Source organism: Schistocerca nitens, chromosome 3 (assembly GCF_023898315.1).
Source record: "Schistocerca nitens isolate TAMUIC-IGC-003100 chromosome 3, iqSchNite1.1, whole genome shotgun sequence".
NCBI lineage: Eukaryota > Metazoa > Arthropoda > Insecta > Orthoptera > Acrididae > Schistocerca > Schistocerca nitens.
In genome coordinates this window covers 791,780,991-791,802,613 of record NC_064616.1, presented here as the reverse complement: position 1 = coordinate 791,802,613, position 21,623 = coordinate 791,780,991, and the positions used below count along the sequence as shown (strand labels likewise).

At 45.2% G+C, this 21,623-nt stretch overlaps 1 pseudogene; it reads left to right on the top strand.

Annotated features, from left to right (window-relative positions):
* Positions 1-5,861: 5,861 nt before the first annotated feature.
* Positions 5,862-5,979, top strand: LOC126250411 (5S ribosomal RNA; annotated as a pseudogene).
* Positions 5,980-21,623: the final 15,644 nt, after the last annotated feature.

The window sequence follows — 21,623 nt, the reverse complement described above, 5'->3', positions numbered from 1 at the left end:
TGTATACTTGTGTTTTTAGTACCCCATTCCGCTGCGAAGGGTGGTGACAGCTGCCTGCATGGAAATGCAGGTTCAAAACATGGTTCAAATGGGTCTGAGCACTATGGGACTTAACATCTGAGGTCATCAGTCGCCTAGAACTCAGAACTACTTAAACCTAACTAACCTAAGGACATCACACACATCCATGCTCGAGGTAGGATTCAGACTGAAATGCAGGTCAGTGTGCGTTTTCTTCCCATATACAATATTTCCCAGGGTGACATCAGCCCTTTTCCTGACCATGACGTTCCTTCTGGTTCAGTCCCAGTAGTGAAATTGATGTTGAGATGTATGGAGTTCAAATGTGCAAGAAAGTAAAGGAGTTTGTCCCTTCCGTGGGGCCAGAAGACAAACGTGTCATCCACATAACGGAAAAAGATACGTGAGTTTCCATTTGGATGACGTCAGGACTTCCTCCTCGAAGTGCTCCATATACAAATTCACGATCACAGGCGAGCGTTGGCTGCCCAATGGGAATCCTTCCGTTTTTCACAGTATTCTCCATTAAACAGAAAATACATGGAGGTCGCGACATGCATGAACAAGCGGAAACAGTTTCAATGGACAGCGCACTCTCGCCTGTGGTCATGATTTATATATCGAGTTCCTCCAGGAGAAAGCCCTGACGTCATCCAATTGGAAATCCACGTGTTTTTTCCGTTATGTGGATGACACGTTCATCATCTTTCCCTATGGATGGGACAAACTCCTTGGCTTCCTTACACATTTGAACTCGATACATCTCAGCATCAAATTCACTAAAGAGGCCGAGCAAAAGGATGGTTAAGAAAAGTGCTGATGCCACCCTGAGCCACGTTGCATATCAAAAGAAAACGCATACTGACCTGTATTTGCATGCAGACAGCTGCCACCATCCTTCGCAGAGGAATGGGGTACTAAAATCACTTGTACACAGGGCGCGCACCATTTCAGACGCAGAGAGTCTGTCCCAGGAGCTAGAATATTTCAGAACTGTATTCCGAAAAAACGGGTACCCAGAATGGCAGAGTAGGTGCACTCTCCACCCTAGCACAATGGTAAAACTTGTGGAGACGGAAGAAGTAACGCAGGAAGAGGCAGCCAGTGCGTTTATACCGTACACAGACTCTCTACCTAGAAAAATCGGAGTGTGCTGTATATATGCGCGGGATTGACCTTATTTGATGCTGCTCTCCGATTGGCTATAATGTTTCTCTGCCAATCAGAAATTAGCACATTCGCACGTATTTTGGGAACTAGAAACTTCCTTTGTGTAAAGAGATGAGTAGAGTCGGGGCATGGCTCTCATAGTAGCCGGCCGAAGTGGCCGTGCGGTTAAAGGCGCTGCAGTCTGGAACCGCAAGACCGCTACGGTTGCAGCTTCGAATCCTGCCTCGGGCATGGATGTTTGTGATGTCCTTAGGTTAGTTAGGTTTAACTAGTTCTAAGTTCTAGGGGACTAATGACCTCAGCAGTTGAGTCCCATAGTGCTCAGAGCCATTTGAACCATTTTGGCTCTCATAGTGATCGAACCTGTTGATAAGCGCTCCGATGGAAATCATTAATATTGCGATATTTCGGTACATAAATGTTTGAGAAATACCGTAGAGTGTTCGATTTAACGCACAGTGTGAAATTCAGACCTGTTGGTAACATTTTAAGTAACTAAATTCCGCGTTTCATGTTACTTACTCGCGAACGTGAACATTTTGACACATGAGACCGATTAGAGCAACATTTGAGGGAGCTATTCTAAAAGAAACAATCCGTTTGTAAACTTTCGGTGAACGGTAACTAATAATTACCACAAACTAGCTATTGTTATGAATGACATGTGAGTGTGGACTTTTCAGACAGTTTCGAATAAGGCTTGGCAGTAACTGCTGTATGCAATCTCACTGTAACAGAGTGAAATTTTATGTACGTAAATACTTTCATTTATTTATTGTTAATTTTCCACCGACAAAACAAATTTTAGGGCGGCTTGTGGTTACGATGTATACAGCAGTTTTTTCTATAACTTTTTCCAGCTGAGAATTGCATTTCAGTAACTCCAAGGATGGGCGCGTGTGAGAAGAGAATCATCACAAGGTGAGTGAAACCTTATACGCAGCAGCAACACACGACGCCAACGCAAACTGTCCCGTCTCCTTTTCTCTGGTAACGAATGTGTGGGTTTCTGGAACTTTAATCACCAACTTCCAGTCACTGTTCCAGTCCAAGTATTACGGGGTTTAACATTTGTCAGGTCGCATTGAATATGTCAATTCACAGGAGCGCATGAAGTAATAGCTGATAGGGGACTGACTCTGCTTTCTGTTTAATCTTTGTATAAATTGGGATAGAACTAATTATTACAGGTTTTGATTATAAATTATTATGTTGATTTCATAAATGTGTTTATGAATAAATGTGAATATTGAACTTAATCATTGTTTCTGTCGACCCATTCACATACACTATTTATATCCCGGAAGGTATTAGGTATCAGTTCAAAATCACGAAAATATTGCCTCACCAGATAGCTTTAGTCACAGTGAGATATTTGATTTGCAGATTCCCCCTTCAAGAGCTATACCAGTGACTGTAATTTTCCATTTAACTTTGCACACAAGCATTTAGAGGATAGTTCTCAAAGATGTGGCCTGCTCACAATTAATTTTGTAGGATTCAGGGAAAATCTTCACCATGAGGTTTCGCAATCTGCGCAAATCAAAGCTCATATATAGTCAAATAAATTAATTTGTGCCCATGTTAGTTAGTATAGTTGCTCAGTGACTCTCTTAAAACTACTTCGTATCACTAGTACAGTTTCAGGGCCACCCCATGTCAAACTGGTCAGTACTTTTCCCTTGTTAAGTGACATTGTGTAATTATTATTTTTCATTACACACTGAAGCAATCAGTATATGTTAGTATGAAGTAGTTCGCTGCAATGATACTTAATCACAAACCTGAGTAATTCATGTCTGATCAAATTTCTCGTGGATGCAAGTGTTTTTAATGCCCGATTACTAAACAGAATTCCTATTGAAATAAAACTTAATCCAGCAGTTGTTTTACTCACTGCTGTACATTCAGCGGAAACTATCTGAGTATCCAGTGATAAGCCCGCCCAGCTAGGTGCACAGTCTAACGCACTGCTCCCCGAGTGGGAAGGTGTGCTGGCCCTGGCATGAATTTGCCTGGCGGATTAGTGTCGAGGTCTGGTGTGCTGGCCAGCCTGTGGATGGTTTTTAAGGCGGTTTTCCATCTACCTTAACGAATGCGAGCTGGTTCCCCTTATTCCGCCTCAGTTACACTGTGTCGGCGATTGCTGTGAAAACACCGTTTTCACGTACGCATACACTGTAAGTATTCTACCACACAAGCATTTGAGATTACACTCGTCTAGTCTGAGACATTCCTGGGGGGTGGGGGGTCCACTGGGGGCCGAACCACACAATAACCCTGCGTTTGGTGTGGGGCGGCGGTGGGATGGGTGGGGCCGGCCGTGCGGTTCTAGGCGCTCCAGCCCGGAGCCGCGCTGCTGCTACGGTCGCAGGTTCGAATCCTGCCTCGGGCATGGGTGTGTGTGATGTTCTTAGGTTAGTTAGGTTTAAGTAGTTCTAAGTTCTAGGGGACTGATAACCACAGCAGTTGAGTCCCATAGTGCTCAGAGCCATTTGAACCATTTTTTTGGTGGGGTGGGTGGACTGCTGTGGCCTGTTGTAAGGTTGTGAACCACTGAGGGCTATGGCGGGACAAAGCCTCTCTGTCGTTTCTGGGTCCCCAGTTTAATATAATACGAAACCCAGCGTTACCTGAGAAAGTATTTATTCCAGTTCTATTAGTCCATCTCCTCCTTCACATTCTCTTCAAAATGGCTCTGAGCATTATGGGACTTAACATCTATGGTCATCAGTCCCCTAGAACTTAGAACTACTTAAACCTAACTAACCTAAGGACATCACACAACACCCAGTCATCACGAGGCAGAGAAAATCCCTGACCCCGCCGGGAATCGAACCCGGGCGCGGGAAGCAAGAACGCTACCGCACGACCACGAGCTGCGTACACACATTCTCTTCCCATCTACTACTGCCCCTCCCTGCTCTGTCCATATGCTGCTTCTCTCTCTGTCCTTCTCCTCTTCTCCCCTCAAACTCCTTCCCCTAGTACACCCTCTATCTCCTCCTTACCTCATGGTCTCCTCCTTCCCCATCACCCTTTCCATCGCCTGCTCCCCCTCTTCGTTCCATCTCCTCCTCCCCTCTCTCTTGTTCCTTTGCCTGTCCATTTCCTCTTCCCCATCTCTGTCCATTTCCCCTTCCCTCTTCTCTCAGTCCATCTCCTCCTCCGCTTTCTCTGTCCATTTCCCCCTCTCCTCTCTTATTGTCCTTTTCTCAGTCCATTTTCTTCTCCCCAACTCTGTCCACCTCCTCTTGTTCCCTCTCTCAGACCATCTACTCCTCCCCTTCTCCTTGTCTGTCTCCTCTTTCCTTCCTTTGACCATCTCCTCCTACCTCCTCTCTCTGTCAATTTCGCGCTCCCCTCCCTCTGTCCATCTCTTCCTCCCCCTCCGCCCACTCTCTCTCCACTTTAATACCTCCACTCCAGTTGCTGGTTCTTACCTTCACAGTATTTCTTGCAGATAGGAATTAATATGTATACAAAATGGGCTTGGAGGAGTTTTTACCCAAAGCTTTACCTGCATACGCACATGTCACATATATTTAATATGTTTCAGATATATTAATTAGTACACAAATTTCACCTGTATCTTTAGTGGATTTCGCCTTGCAGTTTCGCATTTACCAAGCGCAATGTTTATGACTTGATATCTTCGGAAATATGTGTTGTACAGTGATATTACTTTGTAAATATGTTCAGAGGCATTTGTGGATACTGTCTGCTAAATGTATTGCGAATACAGTAAGTAGTAAAGAAGTAATACATTTAAACGTCATGCGAGTTGTAGTTTTTTACTCGTCCAGTGTTTATGACGTCGTATATACCGAACTATGTAACATCCAATGATATAATTTCGCAAGTACATTTGGAGGTCTATGTGAATACTGTCTCCATAGTGTGTCGCGAATAAAGTTAGTAGCATGTAACGTTCAATGATATAAATTTGGAGGTAGAGTCAGAGTTCTATGTGAATACTGTCTCCAAAGTGTGTCGCGAATAAAGCTAGTAGTAGAGAAGCAATATATTAATACGTCATGACTGAGGGAGTAGTTCTACTGCATGAACAGTGCAGATGTCGTATGCGAGAAACTCTTTTCGTTCCATCATTTTGTGGGAACTGTCAGCATGAAGAAGTTTCGTAAGAGTTCTGAATTGTGTGTTAAGTTTGTTACAAGTCACTTATCCTCAAATACCTTGTACACGCGTACATCGATTTTATGCTATGTGTGGATTACAAGGGGCAGTCAAACGGAAAAGAGACACAGAGAAAAAAGTTCGTAAACTCTTTATTATTTCAAAAGTAATGGCCACAGCTGTTAATACATTATCCACTGTGAGACAAGACAGTCAGTTCCTTCTTGGAAAAATATTTGTGGTTGGCTATAGGACCATAATTATACCCAGACGTGCACTTCTTCGTCCCAAACAAATCGACGGCCACGAATCCATCTTGTCTCAAAGTGACATAAATTTACTAACACTAATGGTGATTACTTTTGAAATAATAAACATTTTACTTACTTTTTGCCATCTGTCTCGTTATCATTTGACTACCCTTCATACATTTGCCTAATTTAGGCTGGCGGCCGTATTTATTTTGCATGCCACATCTTCTTACTTTTTGTGTTCGACTCTCGCTCGAATAACTTTACTTCTTTCAAGACTCAGGCAACGGCCTTGCCGCAGTGGTAACACCGGTTCCCGTCAGATCACCGAAGTTAAGTGCTGTTGGGCGTGGCCGGTACTTGGATGGGTGACCATCCGGGCCGCCATGAGCTGTTGCCATTTTTCGGGGTGCACACAGTATCGTGATATCAATTGAGGAGCTACTCGACCGAATAGTAGCGGCTCCGCTCAAAGAAAACCGTCATAACGACCGGGAGAGTGGTGTGCTGACCACACGCCCCTCCTATCCACATCCTCAGCTGAGGATGATACGGCGGTCGGATGGTCCCGATGGGCCACTTGTAGTCTGAAGATGGAGTGCTTTTTCTAGACTCAGATCACACACGAAACAAATTAAAGCCCGGTAACCTTTCCATCCGTATACGATCAAGGTCATTTCGAAACTCTGGTAGAAGGGTAGTGCCCAATGGCAACAACGGACAGAGTAGTGACACCTGGCAGTATTTTCAGACGAGTCTGCGTTCTACGTAAGGGATGACGCTGAACGTATCCATGCGTTGAGGCTCCAAGCAGAATTATTCTTAATCATTATTTGGACACAGCACATGGCATGATCGTATGGAATGCCACTAATACACCACAAGATCACCTCTGATGCTCAAAAATGGGTATTTTGACAGCAGCTGTTTCATTTCTGACTGGTTAAGCCTGGTGGATATGAGTTGTCTTCCAGGTTTCCGTGACGTTATCTTTCAGCAAGATAACGCAAAACAGCATCTTGCGCATGCTGGCCTGATCTACGTAAATACTGAGGATGTTCGACTGTTGCTCCCACTCACACACTGAAAACATTTGCTGATGTTTTCCCAGGAGACTCGCGCCACTACTATTGATGAACTCCAGCATAGAGCTGATGTAAGCTCAGCCCGATGCTCAACCTGGTTCGAGTTACGGTCTTGTTGAAAGAGGTGGTACATCTGCGTGCAAAATTTCGCGTCCAAATACCTTCTAGTCACCAACAAATTTAATCGCGTGTTCTTCCTACTATACTGTACACGCACACTAGCAAAAATTTCGTTATTTACTGTCCTTTCTTGTGTTGTATTTTTAATAGTCAGAATTATACACTACTGGCCATTAAAACTGCTACAACACGAAGATGACGTGCTACAGACGCGAAATTTAACCGACAAGAAGAAGATTCTGTGATATTCAAATGATTAACTTTTCAGAGCATTCACACAAGGTTGGCGCCGGTGGCGACACATAAAACGTGCTGCCATGAGGAAAGTTTCCAGCCGAGTTCTCATACACAAACAGCAGTTGACCGGCGTTGCCTGGTGAAACTTAGTTGTGATGCCTCATGTAAGGAGGAGAAATGCGTACCATAACGTTTCCGACTTTGATAAAGGTCGGATTGTAGCCTATCGCGAATGCGGTTAATCGTATCGCGACATTGCTGCTCACGTTGGTCGAGATCCAATGACTGTTACCAAAATATGGAATCGGTGGGTTCAGGAGGGTAAAACGGAACGCTGTGCTGGATCCCAACGGCCTCGTATCACTAGCAGTCGAAATGACAGGCATCTTATCTGCATGGCTGTAACGGATCGTGCAGCCACGTCTCGATCCCTGAGTCAACAGATGGGGACGTTTGCAAGACAACAACTATCTGCACGAACACTTCAAATGTTCCAGTGTGTGAGAAATCTTATGGGACTTAACTGCTAAGGTCATCATTCCATAAGCTTACACACCACCTAACCTAAATTATCCTAAGGACAAACACACACATCCATGCTCGAGGGAGGACTCGAACCTCCGCTAGGACCAGACGATGAACAGTTCGACGACGTATGCATCAGCATGGACTATCAGCTCGGAGACCATGGCTGCGGTTACCCTTGACGCTGCGTCACCGACAGGAGCGCCTGCGATGGTGTACTCAACGACGAACCTGAGTGCACGAATGGCAAAACGTCATTATTTTCGGGTGAATCCAGGTTCTGTTTACAGCATCATGGTGGCCGCATCCGTGTTTGGCGACATCGCGGTGAACGCACATTGGAAGCGGGTATTCGTCATCGCGGGGTGCCATTGGTTACACGTCTCGGTCACCTCTTCTTCGCATTGACGGCACTTTGAACAGTGGACGTTACATTTCAGATGTGTTACGACCCGTGGCTCTACCCTTCATTCGATCCCTGCGAAACCTTACATTTCAGCAGGATAATGCACGACCGCATGTTGCAGGTCCTGTTCGGATCATTCTGGATACAGAAAATGTTCGACTACTGCCCTGGCCAGCACATTCTCCAGATCTCTCACCAATTGAAAACGTCTGGTCAAAGGTGGGCGAGCAACTGACTCGTCACAATACACCAGTCACTACACTTGATGAACTGTGGTACCGTGTTGAAGCTGCATGGGCAGCTGTACCTGTCTGTACACGCCATCCAAGCTCTGTTTGCCTCAATGCCCAGGCGTATCAAGGCCGTTATTACGGCCAGAGGTGGTTGATCTGGGTACTGATTTCTCAGGATCTATGCACCCAAATTGCGCGAAAATGTAATCACATGTCAGATCTAGTATAATATATTTGTCCAATGAATACCCGTTTATCATCTGCATTTCTTCTTGGTGTAGCAATTTTAATGGCCAGTAGTGTAGTAGCGGCGACGCAAATGAAATAAAGAATTTACAACCGATCTCGGTGGTTTGTGTCCGCAAGGGTTATCAGAATGAGAAGATATAAGTGAGTCATGTCCGCAGTTACAACGTGGGGCGCCAGCCAGTAATCTGCCCCCCAGCGAGCCGCTAACGCAGACAGACGACACAGACAGACACGCCCTGCTCAGGCGACGCTGTGCGCCCAGGGTGGGTCGCGACGGCAGCAGCGCATCCGGCGAGCTGTACTAACACTTTACAGGCTGTCTCGTAAGACTCATCCAATTTCACAAACTGTATCTACTGCGTGAATTAAAATTGAAACTTGGGCTACATTTTTAATTATCCATCGAAACTAAAAGCTCACTTCGGTCCCAGTTTCAAGTTACAGGTTCCTGTGGTTGTAGGTAGGTGTTTCACTGGTGGAGCTAGCTCCCTCGTTCATTATGCAGTGAGCATCGAAACGAAGTGGCGGTGACACAACAACGGAATGCGTTTAGCGTCCTCCGTATCTGCAACGTCAATTGACTTACAACTGCACAGCACAGTTTTCTTACGGAATACGATGCTGAAACTCTACATTTACATTTACATACATACATGACAAACCAGTGTAAAGTGAATGGCAGAGGATACATAGCAAGGTACCACTTGTTAGTATATGTTCCTGCGCCATCCGCGTATGGAGGGCAAGAAGAATGACTGCTTAAACATGGAGAGCAACAAGAATGACTGCTTAAACGCCTCATTACGTTCTGCAAGTAGTGTAATATTGTCGTCACGATTCCTACGGAGTGATACGTATCAGGTTCTCGAAACTTTGTAACTGTGCCGCCCTTCTTTGTATACGTTCAATATCCGCTGTTAGGCCTACTTGATATGGAGCCCATATATCGGGTGATCAAAAAGTCAGTATAAATTTGAAAACTTAATAAACCACGGAATAATGTAGATAGAGAGTTAAAATTGACACACATGCTTGGAATGACATGGGGTTTTATTAGAACAACAACAAAAAAAGGTTCACAAAATGTGCGACAGATGGCGCTGGACAGCAAAACGTCAGTGACTGCGCATGACAATCGTGTATAAAAGGAGCTGTAATGAGAGAGAGAATCAGATGCGCCAGCAGTCGCAGCATGTTGACGTTACCTGAAAAGGCGCTTTCAGTGAAGCTGTGTTATCAGAATGGGGAATGTGCTAGTTCAGCGTTACGATCCTATCGTCATAGGAAGGGGATTCGAACGGGTAAAGGTCCGTTGACAAATGCAGCTGTGGCGAGAATGATTTCGAAGTTCGAAGCCACGGGTTGTTTAGACGATAGACCCCGTAGTGGCTGACCGAGCACAAGGCTAATGCTGGTTCAAATGGTTCAAATGGCTCTGAGCACTATGGGACTTAACATCTGTGGTCATCGGTCCCCTAGAACTTAGAACTACTTAAACCTAACTAACCTAAGGACATCACACACATCCATGCCCGAGGCAGGATTCGAACCTACGACCGTAGCAGTCGCGTGGTTCCGGACTGAGCGCCTAGAACCGCTAGACCACCGCGGCCGGCGGCTAATGCTGCTGAGACAGTTCAGGAAGAAATGGAGACTGTAACGGGTTCGTCTATACACGGGAAAGTCAGCGCTCGTGCAGTCGCACGTCTCACCGGCATTCCATACACTACTGTTTGGTTGGCACTTAGGCGTACCCTCCGATGCTATCCGCACAAAATCCATCGGCATCATGAACTGTAACCTGGCAATTTAGTGAAGCGGAGGGCATTTGCGGTGTGGGCGTTTCAAAAGATGGCGGAAGATGACGATTGGTTGAGTAACGTGCTGTGGACCGACGAAGCTCATTTCACGCTCCGAGGGTCTGTCAACGCCCACAACTGCAGAATTTCGGCTAACGAAAATCCTAGAACTGTCGTGGAAACTCCATTGCAGACGAGAAACTCACGGTAAGGGTTGGATTTACCACATCTACCGTTATCGGGCCTTTTTTCTTCGAGGAAATGCGTGATTCTGGTTTTTAAACTGCTACCGTGACGGGTGAGAGGTACGCCGATATGTTACAGAATCGCATCATCCCCAGCCTGGCTGATAAATACCTGCTGGAACGTACGATGTTTTGCAGGATGGCGCTCCACCCCATATTGCTAGACGAGTGAAAGATTTGCTACAAGCTTTAAAGACGATAAAGCCAATGTGTTCATTCTACTTCGTTTCCCCACAAACTGTTATAGTTATTTGGGATTTTTCCAGTAGTTTTCATGTATAGAGCGCCGGAAGAATGACTTTTTAAATGCCTCCCTGCGCTCTGTAATTTAAAAATTGTTAAGGCTTTCGTGGCCACTTGTTGACAAACTGCCTATTGGCTTCTGTCTCGGGTTCTTCGGCCGACGTTCATCTAATGATTTTTCTGACGTTTCGCCAGCACGAGTGGCTGGCATTGTCAAAGCTTCACCCTCCATTGCCGGTGGTGAACTCCAGCCGAGCTCGCGGGCGCAGACTATATGTACCTGGCGCGCCAACGTCCGAGGGCAGAGGAAATACGCACGGAAACGGCCAGGATACTGCGCCGAGCAAAACCACCAGCTTGCAACCTGAAGAAAGAAGAGGTACAAGCCATTAAGAATCTCAACGCCGACAAGAGTATATTGGTACTGCCTGCCGATAAGGGGAATGCGACCGTCGTAATGAAGACCGAAGATTATGAGCAAAAGATCCGAGACCTATTAGACCCGACGACGTACCGAAAACTAAGCGCAGATCCGACGCAGCGTATCCCACGGAATACGAATCGATTAACCAAGGCGTCTTCTCTGCCGGCGGACATACAGAGAAACCTGCGCAACACAGAAGCCCTACCACCTCGGCTGTATGGATTACCCAAGATCCAAAAGAACAACGTTCCACTGAGACCGATCGTTAGCGCTCCTTGGATCACCGACATATAAACTGGCAAAACACTTCGCCTCTCTGCTCCAGCCACACGCGGGGAAGACCGACACATACATTAAGGACTCAGGACATTTCATTGAGAAGCTGAAGAAACTGAAACTTGCATCAAACGACATCTTGGTCAGCTTTGATGTTGTTTCGTTATTTACGAAAGTGCCACTCAGTGACGCTCTGTAGCACATCGGTTCCATTTTCCCGCAGGACATCAGAGAGCTCTTCCATGCATGTCTCACCACGAGCTATTTCACGTGGAATGGCGATTTCTACGAACAGTTGGAAGGCGTCGCCATGGGTAGTCCTCTCAGTCCAGTGGTGGCCAACTTCTTCATGGAACAATTCGAAGCACACGCACTGGACTCGGCGACTTGCAAACCTAAGGTGTGGTACAGGTACGTCGATGATACTTTCGTGGTGTGGAGCCATGGTGAAGAACAGCTCGGTGACTTCCTAAGACACTTGAACAGCCTCCATGCCAACATAACATTTACCATTGAAGTAGAAAAGGACAAGAAACTGCCATTTCTAGATGTGCTGGTCACAAGGGACGGCGAAAACCTGGGACACAGCGTGTATCGAAAACCGACACACACAGACCGATACCTGCACAAACTGTCAAACCACCACCCGAGCCAGAAAAGAGGCATGATTAGTACGCTCGTAACGAGAGCAGGACGAATATGTGAGCCGCAACACCTCAAACGAGAAATGCAACACCTGGAAACTGTCCTGAGGTGCAATGGGTACTCCACAAATTATATTAGAAGAGTAACAGAGCCAAATACTCGGCGAAGTAAGGAACGAGAAAAAGAAATGTCGGGTACGGCCTTTCTGCCATACATTCCCAGAGTGGCGGACAGAATCGGCCGTATATTGCGCAAACATGGCGTAAAGACGATTTTCAAACCGACAAGGAACATCAAAGAGTGTCTTAGATCGGCGAAGGAGAAAAGAGACCCACTTGCAATGTCGGGAATATACCGTATACCATGCACATGCGGAAAAGTTTATGTCGGAATGACTGGACGATCCATCAACACCAGGATCAAAGAGCATAAGCGACATTGCAGGTTTTGGCAGGTGGAGAAATCGGCCGTGGCAGAGCACGCACTGAATGAGACCAACCACGTAATAAAATTCGCCGACACGGAAGTTCTGGCCGTAGAGAAGCATTATCACACGCGCTTGTTCAGAGAAGCTGTAGAAATACAAAAACACGCGAACAGTTTGAACAAGAAAGAGGAAAGCCTTAAGGTAAACGGATCCTGGCTTCCCGTACTGCAGCGAACGACCGTCGCAGGTAGCAAGAGGAGAACCGCACCGGAAATGACCGCGGAGAAGCCCTCGGACGTTGGCGCGCCAGGTACATATAGTCTGCGCCCGCGAGCTCGGCCCCTGTAATTTACCTAATTATGTACTCACGATCCATTTGGCAGAGAAATGTAAGGGGTTATAGTATATTTCTACGAGGGGGAGTTGGAAATTAAGTTTCCCCTGTCGACTGTGGGCAGAGCTGTGTGATATGGGTGAAAGACGACGCGGCAGGTGAACGCGCACGTGCAAGACACCGATACACCATTGGGTAGAGGTCGACAGCGATCAGGCGGAGGCCAACCTCTCAGTCTTTTCCCGGAGCCATGGAGAGAAGGTGCGTTTTGGAGTCTTAATGCTGCGTTCACACTGCCGGCCGGGCGGAACCGAGCCTGGCCGGGCCGCCGCCCGCTTTGATATCAAACACATGGTTTTGAACTGCGGTGTTCACACTGGCGGCCGGGCCGCGCCGACACGGCGTGAGCCTCCCGGAGCCGAGCCGGCGACATCCCGAGTGTTTAATATTGCCGGCGCGAGCCTGTGGAGCAGCACTACAGCTTCTGCAGTACACGCATCACTCGTCTCCCTTCTGATTTCATCACAAATATGACTGCACACGTCTTTTATTTTAAGATGTTACCTCACATTTCACAATCAGTGAGGAAAAATTACGTTTATTATAATTATTCATTCGAAATTACTTTTATTTCATTTATTTAATCTATCGTATTTACATGCATTTACAACAATAGCTTGCCAGCGATCGCGGAATTGCCGCCACTGAATAGTTCGCATTTACTTTTAAACGGAGACAGATATGAGTGTCACTGAGGGACGGAAATGTGTCCCTACCAGATGACAATGCATTGTAAAGTCATGCTGTGGCACGTTACTATAAGCTGTTGTCTGTGACATCTTTTTGCGATGTTCTTACTTTAATGAATGCAGAATAACATATACATGACATTAACTTGTGTCCATCAATTTGGTGTCAGAAATTCGGCTAGTATGACAGTAATTATGCAGTTTCCAGATTATGGAACGAAGTAACCAAGGAGTGTGTTTCAGACAGTACACACAAATATAAATTATTTTCCTTTATAATTTTATTTGTTTTATTTACAATGAAATGAGATACACAAAAATACAGTAAATAGCTAAGTACTTTCAATTCCAAAATTTATTTTTGAAAGGTTTTTTAATTATTTTAAGTTGCATTTTTAACGAAATATTCAACAAAATTTTTCCTGACAGTTTTCGAACGTAATGTGGAATTTCTGTTGAATGTGGCACCAACTGTCTGCACATCAGCATTGTTACAAACCTTTTCAGCTTCAACATTGCATCCTTCTGTCAATGACAATGTTATGAAGTAGACAAATGAACTTGACTATGTGATCAGCTACGTCAATGGATGTTTCAAATTCCTTCCTCAGTAGTCTCCATTTATTGGTCATTATACCAAATGCACATTCAACAACTTTTCTTGCTCTGGAATGCATATCATTGTATAGAATCTTCTCGTTGTCCACATTTCTGCGAGGAAAAGGTCTCATCAAATTCTCTAATAAGGGGTAAGCTTCATCTCCCAAAATGACGTACGGAAGTTCCTAACACATTCCTTCAAGTCTTGTTGGTAGCGGTAATAACAGCTCCCCATTTGTAAGTTTCTTATATAACATACTTTCTTTAAACACGCCTGCATCAGACTGTTTACCGTAGGCACCAACATCTACAGCTATAAATTTGTAATTTGCATCAGCAACTGCTTGAAGTACAATCGAATAATACTGTTTGTAATTGTAAAACATGCTGCCAGAAAGTTTAGGACATTGGACGCGTATGTGCTTCCCGTCTATACATCCAACACAGTTTGGAAATCCCCATCTCGTATGCATTTCACTGGCAATTTCTTTAAATCGAGAAACAGTTGGCGTTGGAAAATGAATGGGAGAAAGTGACTCCCATATGGCCATACAAACGTCTTTCACCACCACTGATACGGTGGACACTCCTAATCGGAATGACGATGCTAGTGCATGAAAGGAGATGCCAGTGGACAGATACCTGAGAAAAAAAATCGTAAAATGTGTTACTCAAGTGTGGTGTTGGGCGAAGTTTTTACAGTTTTGTTTGCACTGTAGATATTTACTTAGTCCATGTCATTTCACAGTTATACAACAATAAATAATTAAAGAGACATTTTCTTGCACCCTTCTATATTCTTTCAATTAGAATAATGAAATCGAAATGCAAAGACCTCAGAGACAGTTACAGAGAATAACTTGTATAACTTGGCAAAATGTCATGTGATCCAGGGAATAGTATACTAAAATGCAATTCCACTCAGGCGTTGTTCTATCATATGATTTGCCTAAGTTCCAAGAGCTATGCACAGTTCCTTATCAGTGGAAATAGAACCACTGAGTCAAAGGGCATTATCTCAAAACTCTTCGCCTATCAATCTGTCTATCTTACAAGGTAATGAAAAGAATTCTGTGAGGTCATCAGTGGCTCCACATGATGAACCATCACCACTGCCAAGCGCTGCATCATGAAGAAGAAAGAAGAAAAAACTTGGAAAATTCTGAAGGAGTATTTCTGTGATTCTTTGTTGAAGGCACAACAAGACATTACCCAAATTGACGAAGCTAATTACTTCCTAATGATTCTCAGGAGTCCCATAAACTCTCTGCCCCTCAGAGGTAAGCGTTTGTGAAATTTAAAATACAAAATCATGACTACAATTAATTGGAGGTAGTGAATGCCGTACAGAGTTCTACTGCAAACCAAAAAGTGTGTACTAACGAATCTTACCTTATCGTTATACACAATTTTTCTTCTGCTGTTATACTTCTGTGAAAATTTGTGTTCTATTTCGAAATTTTGTCCTGAATGTTCTGCAGCACATACTGAAATGTATTATGATTAATTCTGTAATATGAATAAAATTTTTCAGGATAGTTTTTAAGTTCTTCATGTAAAAAAAAAACTCTCCTAAATGTCTGTCGCTATTTATGGGATGAACCCATAACCTCCTAGTTCTTCTGTACTTCAAAACGCGACGAGTTACTGCAGAGTCAAAACAATACCAATAAAAGAGTGAAGACATTGTTCTACACGACAGCACAGACTAGCTAAAGGCGAGCAACTGTTGACTGCAGCTGCGTTTTCTACTGACTTGCTTGTCACCTGTCGAAGGGTGGGGATTTTTTTAAATTTATTTATTTGGCCTGGGGCAGCTGACCGCCATTTAGCCAAAGAGTGGGGATTACCTTGACAGTGCAGCGCAGCCCGCCAAGGAAGAAAAAAAAACAATGAACAATGAAACGCACATCTGTGTCGATCTACAGTAGTTTCATTAACTCTCCATTATTTTCTCTGTCAAAGTAGACAACGAGACTACAGAATTGCGCTTCAGTTTCTGCAGTTTCTGCAGTTTCTCCAGTTTGTTTTTGTGATTAGTTTACAATGCATCAGGAGCAAGATCTCATCTTAGATTAATATACTCTTATCTTTTAGTTCGAAATACGAAATGTACATTATACTAATTCTAGGATGTTGATGACAAATAATTGTTTGTCTTTTGTGATGCAACGTGTGGCCAATTATAAAAGCATAGCAGATGATTGTCCAGTAGCCGAGTGAAAAATTCTTATACATTTGGATTTATCTAGACAATGAGACCATTAAAATAATACGAGGGAACGACACTACGTCTGCGCTGATCACTAGTAATTAGTTTTTTTCTGTCCTGCATTATATGACTACACTCAACCAAGCTGTAACCGCGCGAACTCCGTGGCTTGCGGACGCGGCACTGACGCCACTGAGTAGCTCGCATTACTTGTGACCAGAGACAGATATTAGTATCATTATCATTTCAAAAACTTTTTGGTACTTTTAGCTACATTTCATTCCCAACAATGTATGGTCTAAAACGGATCTAACAGTAAGCTACCCGCTACATAACTTTTTCACTACTAGATTTGTAAATCAAGTGCACAACGTTGACAAATAGCATCATTTCAGAATGACTGTTAAGAAATATGGAAAGATAAATGATTCAATACGAAACTAAGATGTTACACTACCACGTGTACAAAAATCAGATTTTTTAGCCGCATACTTTCTTCAAAATCGGTTGGAAAGCGTTACGAAACTAAGAAATCACGCGAAACGAAAAGTAGACTCTTTCTTTTTTCACGACATAAGTAACGATTTTAAGGAAAAAATAAGTTCATAAAACGATGTGGCGAAGTCTTATATACCGCTAAGAATTTTTAAAACATGAAAATCGGAGAAGTGGATTTTCCGCCATTTCGCCGTCCCGGCTCGGCGCGGCGCGCAATGTGAATGCACCACACGTCGGCCTGAGCTGTCGGCCGGCAGTGTGAACGCAGCCTAGTCAAAGGCGTAAGTGAGAGCTGTTAAAATGGTTCAAGTGGCTCTGAGCACTATGGGACTTAACATCTGAGGTCATAAGTCCCCTAGAACTTAGAACTACTTAAACCTAACTAACCTAAGGACATCACACACATCCATGCCCGAGGCAGAATTCGAACCTGCGATCGTAGCGGTCGCGCGGTTCCCGACTGAAGCGCCTAGAACCTCTCGGCCACCACGGCCAGCGAGAGCTGTTATCCGCTATGAATGGGCACATGGAGTATAAGACAGAGAAATTCATAACCACCTTGTTGAGGTGTATGGGTCAGGTGTGATGTCGAGGCAAATGGTGCGGAGATGGTGCCAGCAATTCAGTGATGGACGTCAGCACGTGCAGGACATACCGAGACCTGGAAGGACGCGCACGGCCACTACAGATGCAAATGCCAGGAACGTGAATGACATGATTAAAGCGAACCGGCGTGTTACCATCGATGGAGTAGCGGCAGAACTTGGAATCGGACATGACCATCCACGACATTCTTCGATATAGGAAGGTGTCAGCACGATGGGTGCCCCGCCAACTGACCCCGACACACAAGGAACAAATCATGGCGTTCAGCTTGGAACAGCTCGTGCGTTACCATGAATCTGGCAATGACCTTCTGTTTCGGATTGTGACGGGGGATGTAACGTGGGTCCACCATTACACACCCGAGTCGAAGGCCGCATACTTGGAGTGGAAACGTTCGTCATCATCTGTCCGAAAGAAGTTCAAAAGCACTCCGTCTGCAGGTAAAGTGCTACTCACCGTTTTCTGGGACGCCAAATGGATTTTGCTGCTGGACTTTCTGGAGGATGCGACCATCAATGCTGCGCGGCACTGTGCCACTCTGTCGAAATCGAAAGAGGTGATCCGGAAAAATCGGCCTGGCCTTCTCAGATCTGGCGTTCTGTTGTTGGATGACAATGCGAGACCACACACGGCAACGGCAACGCAAAACCGTATTGCAACTGTTGGTTCGGAGCGCCTACACCATCCGCCTTACAGTCCGGATCTCGCACCAAGTGACTTCCATCTGTTTCGTGCTTTGAAGAAGCTTTGGCAGCATTGCTGACGTCAGATAAGCCGTTCATCGCTTCCTCCATATGCAACACCCTAATTTTTTCCTGGAAGGCTTTATGAAGTTTATAAAGGGGTATGACAAATGTCTCAATGTACATGGAAATTATGTAGAAAAATAAAGATATTTCTTATCTTTAATGTCTCATTCTCTTTCTTTTTTCCTTTCACTCACAACTCTGACCACAGTCGACAGGGGAAACTTATTTTCAAAGTCCCCCACGTACTAGGGCATCATTTATAAGGTTGGTGCTTGCAACTTTCTGTGTAGGCTTTCTAAAGATTGTATGCGACTATCTTCAGGTGTCTGCCAGTTCAGTTTCTTCAGCACCTCTGTCACACTCTTCCATGTGTCAAACAAACTTGTGACCGTTCATGCGCCTCTCTCTGCATACAGTCAATATTTTCTGTTCGTCCTATTTCGTACAGGTCAGACACGCCTGAACAATATTCAAGGATGGGTCGAACGAGTGATTTATAAGGAATCTCCTTTCCAGACTGACTGCATTTCCCTAGTATCCCACTAATAAACCCAAGACTGTCGTCTGCTTTACCTACGACGGAGCCTATGTGGTCGTTCCATCCCTTATCCAGACAAAGTGTTACACCACGGTTTGTATGTGACTTGACCTGTTCTAACTGTAGCTCATTGGTATTATAGTCATGGAACACTGCGTAAAGATAATACTTCACTATCCACTGAGGTGACAAAAGTCAAGGAATACCTTCTAATATCGTGTCGGACCTCCGTTTTCACGACGTAATGCAGCAACTCGTCGTTGGAAGTCCCTTGCAAAAATATTGAACCATGCTACCCCTGAAGCTGCACATAATTGCGAAAATGTTGTCGGTGCAGGAGTTTGTGCAAGAACTGACCTCTCCATTATGTCCCTAAACTTTCGATAGAATTCACGTCCGACGATCTCTGTGACCAAATAATTCGCCGGATTGTTTAGAATGTTCTTGAAACCGATCGCGAGCAACAGTGGCCTGGTGAGATGGTGCATTGGCATCCCTAAAAATTCCATCGTTGTTCGGGAACATAATGTGCGTCAATGGATGCAAATGTTCTCTAAGTACCTGAATATAGCAATTTGCAGTGAATGATTGATTCAGTTCGAGCAGAAGACCCACTCCATTCCGTGTAAGCACAGCCTACACCATTATCCTGCCGTTACGAGCTTCTACAGCGCCTTGTTGACAACTTAGCCCCATGGCTTCGTGGGGTCTGCTCCACACTCGAACCCTACCATCAGTTCTTACCAACTGAAATCGTGAATCATTTGATCAGGCCAAGGTTGTCCAGTCATCTAGTTCCCAACCCATATGGTCACCAGCCCAGGAGAGGCTCTGCAGGCGATGTGCTTTTAGCAAAGGCACTCGCGTCGGTCGTCTGCAACCACAGCCCACTAACGTCAAATTTCGCCACGCTGTCCTAACGGATAAGTTCGTCGTACATCCCACATTAGGCCGGCCGCGGTGGTCTAGCGGTTCTAGGCGCGCAGTCCGGAACCGCGCGACTGCTACGGTCGCAGGTTCGAATCCTGCCTCGGGCATGGATGTGTGTGATGTCCTTAGGTTAGTTAGGTTTAAGTAGTTCTAAGTTCTAGGGGACTGATGACCACAGTAGTTAAGTCCCATAGTGCTCAGAGCCATTTGGACCATTTTTACATCCCACATTCACTTCTGTGCTTATTTCACATATTGTTTGTAGTTTTCTAGCACTGACAACTCTACGCAAACGCATCTGTTCTCTATGAGTATGAAGATGGTATCTGTTCTTTCTCTCCCAAAGAAGAGATACCATCTTGATATAGATAAAGCTTACCGGGCCCGCATCTCGTGGTCGTGCGGTAGCGTTCTCGCTTCCCACGCACGGGTTCCCGGGTTCGATTCCCGGCGGGGTCAGGGATTTTCTCTGCCTCGTGATGGCTGGGTGTTGTGTGATGTCCTTAGGTTAGTTAGGTTTAAGTAGTTCTAAGTTCTAGGGGACTGATGACCATAGATGTTTAGTCCCATAGTGCTCAGAGCCATTTGACCCCAAAGCTTACTGGCCAGTGATCTTCTTCAGTGCGGATGCACTCTCATTGCCCGAACACTTACGGGAATCAGCCGATTGACTGCCGCGAGTAATGAGTATAGTGGGCAGGGGCACTACAAATGTAGTGTGTGGACGGTAAGCTGGGAATGTAGGTCTCACGGGGAGTGTGCCACAGATAAGTACCTGCAGTCGCACTATCCTGTGTGTCCTCGATGGCTCAGACGGATAGAGCGTCTGCCATGTAAGCAGGCCGGCCGGGGTGGCCGAGCGGTTCTAGGCGCTACGGTCGCAGGTTCGAATCCTGCCTCGGGCATGGATGTGTGTGATGTCCTTAGGTTAGTTAGGTTTAAGTAGTTCTAAGTTCTAGGGGACTGATGACCTCAGAAGTTAAGTCCCATAGTGCTCAGAGCCATTTGAACCATGTAAGCAGGAGATCCCGGGTTCGAGTCCCGGTCAGGGCATACATTTTCAGCTGTCCCCGTTGATATTTATCAACCCCTGTAAGCTGCTAAAGGTCTGGATTTCATTGTAATTTCATTCTTGAAGAGCTGCAAGATCACCAATGGTATCTATTCTTTCGGACATGTCCGAACTTCTTCAGTGCGGATGCACTCACATCTCCCGAACTCTTGCTAGAATCGGTAGAGTGACTGCCTCGAGTAATGTGGACAGTGGGCAGAAACACTACAAATGTAGTGTGTGGACAGTAAGCTGGGAATGTCGGTCTCACGGGGAGTGTGCCAGAGATAAACAATCCCGGCAGAGGAGTGGGTGTAGTGTGTTTGTCATCATCATTTGCTGGCACGGTAGCTCAGCGTGTTCGGTCAGAGAGTTAGCTATCCTCTGTAATAAAAAAACTGAGTGAACGGATCAACGATGAACCTGAAGGGGTGTCATCGGACGTCCGCCCCGAACAAATTCGACGAACAATATAGACCTAAATGAGATTTTAAAAAAGACAAAAATTTTAAAAAATACGAATAGAGCGTCTGCCATATAAGCAGCAGATCCCGGGTTCAAGTCCCGGTCGGGGCACACATTTTCAACCTTCCCCGTAGATATTTATCAACCCCTGTAAGCTGCTAAAGGTCTGGATTTCAATGTAATTTCATTCATGCATCTGGTCTCGGTCGGTAAGTAAGGCCGTCGGCGGTCGCAGGTTCGAATCCTGCTTCGGGCATGGATGTGTGTGATGTCCTTTGCTTAGTTAGGTTTAAGTAGTTCTAAGTTCTAGGAGCTGATGACCTCAGACGTTAAGTCCCATAGTGCTCAGAGCCATTTGACCCGTTTGAAGGCCGTCGGCCATGGTATTGTCCGTAGTG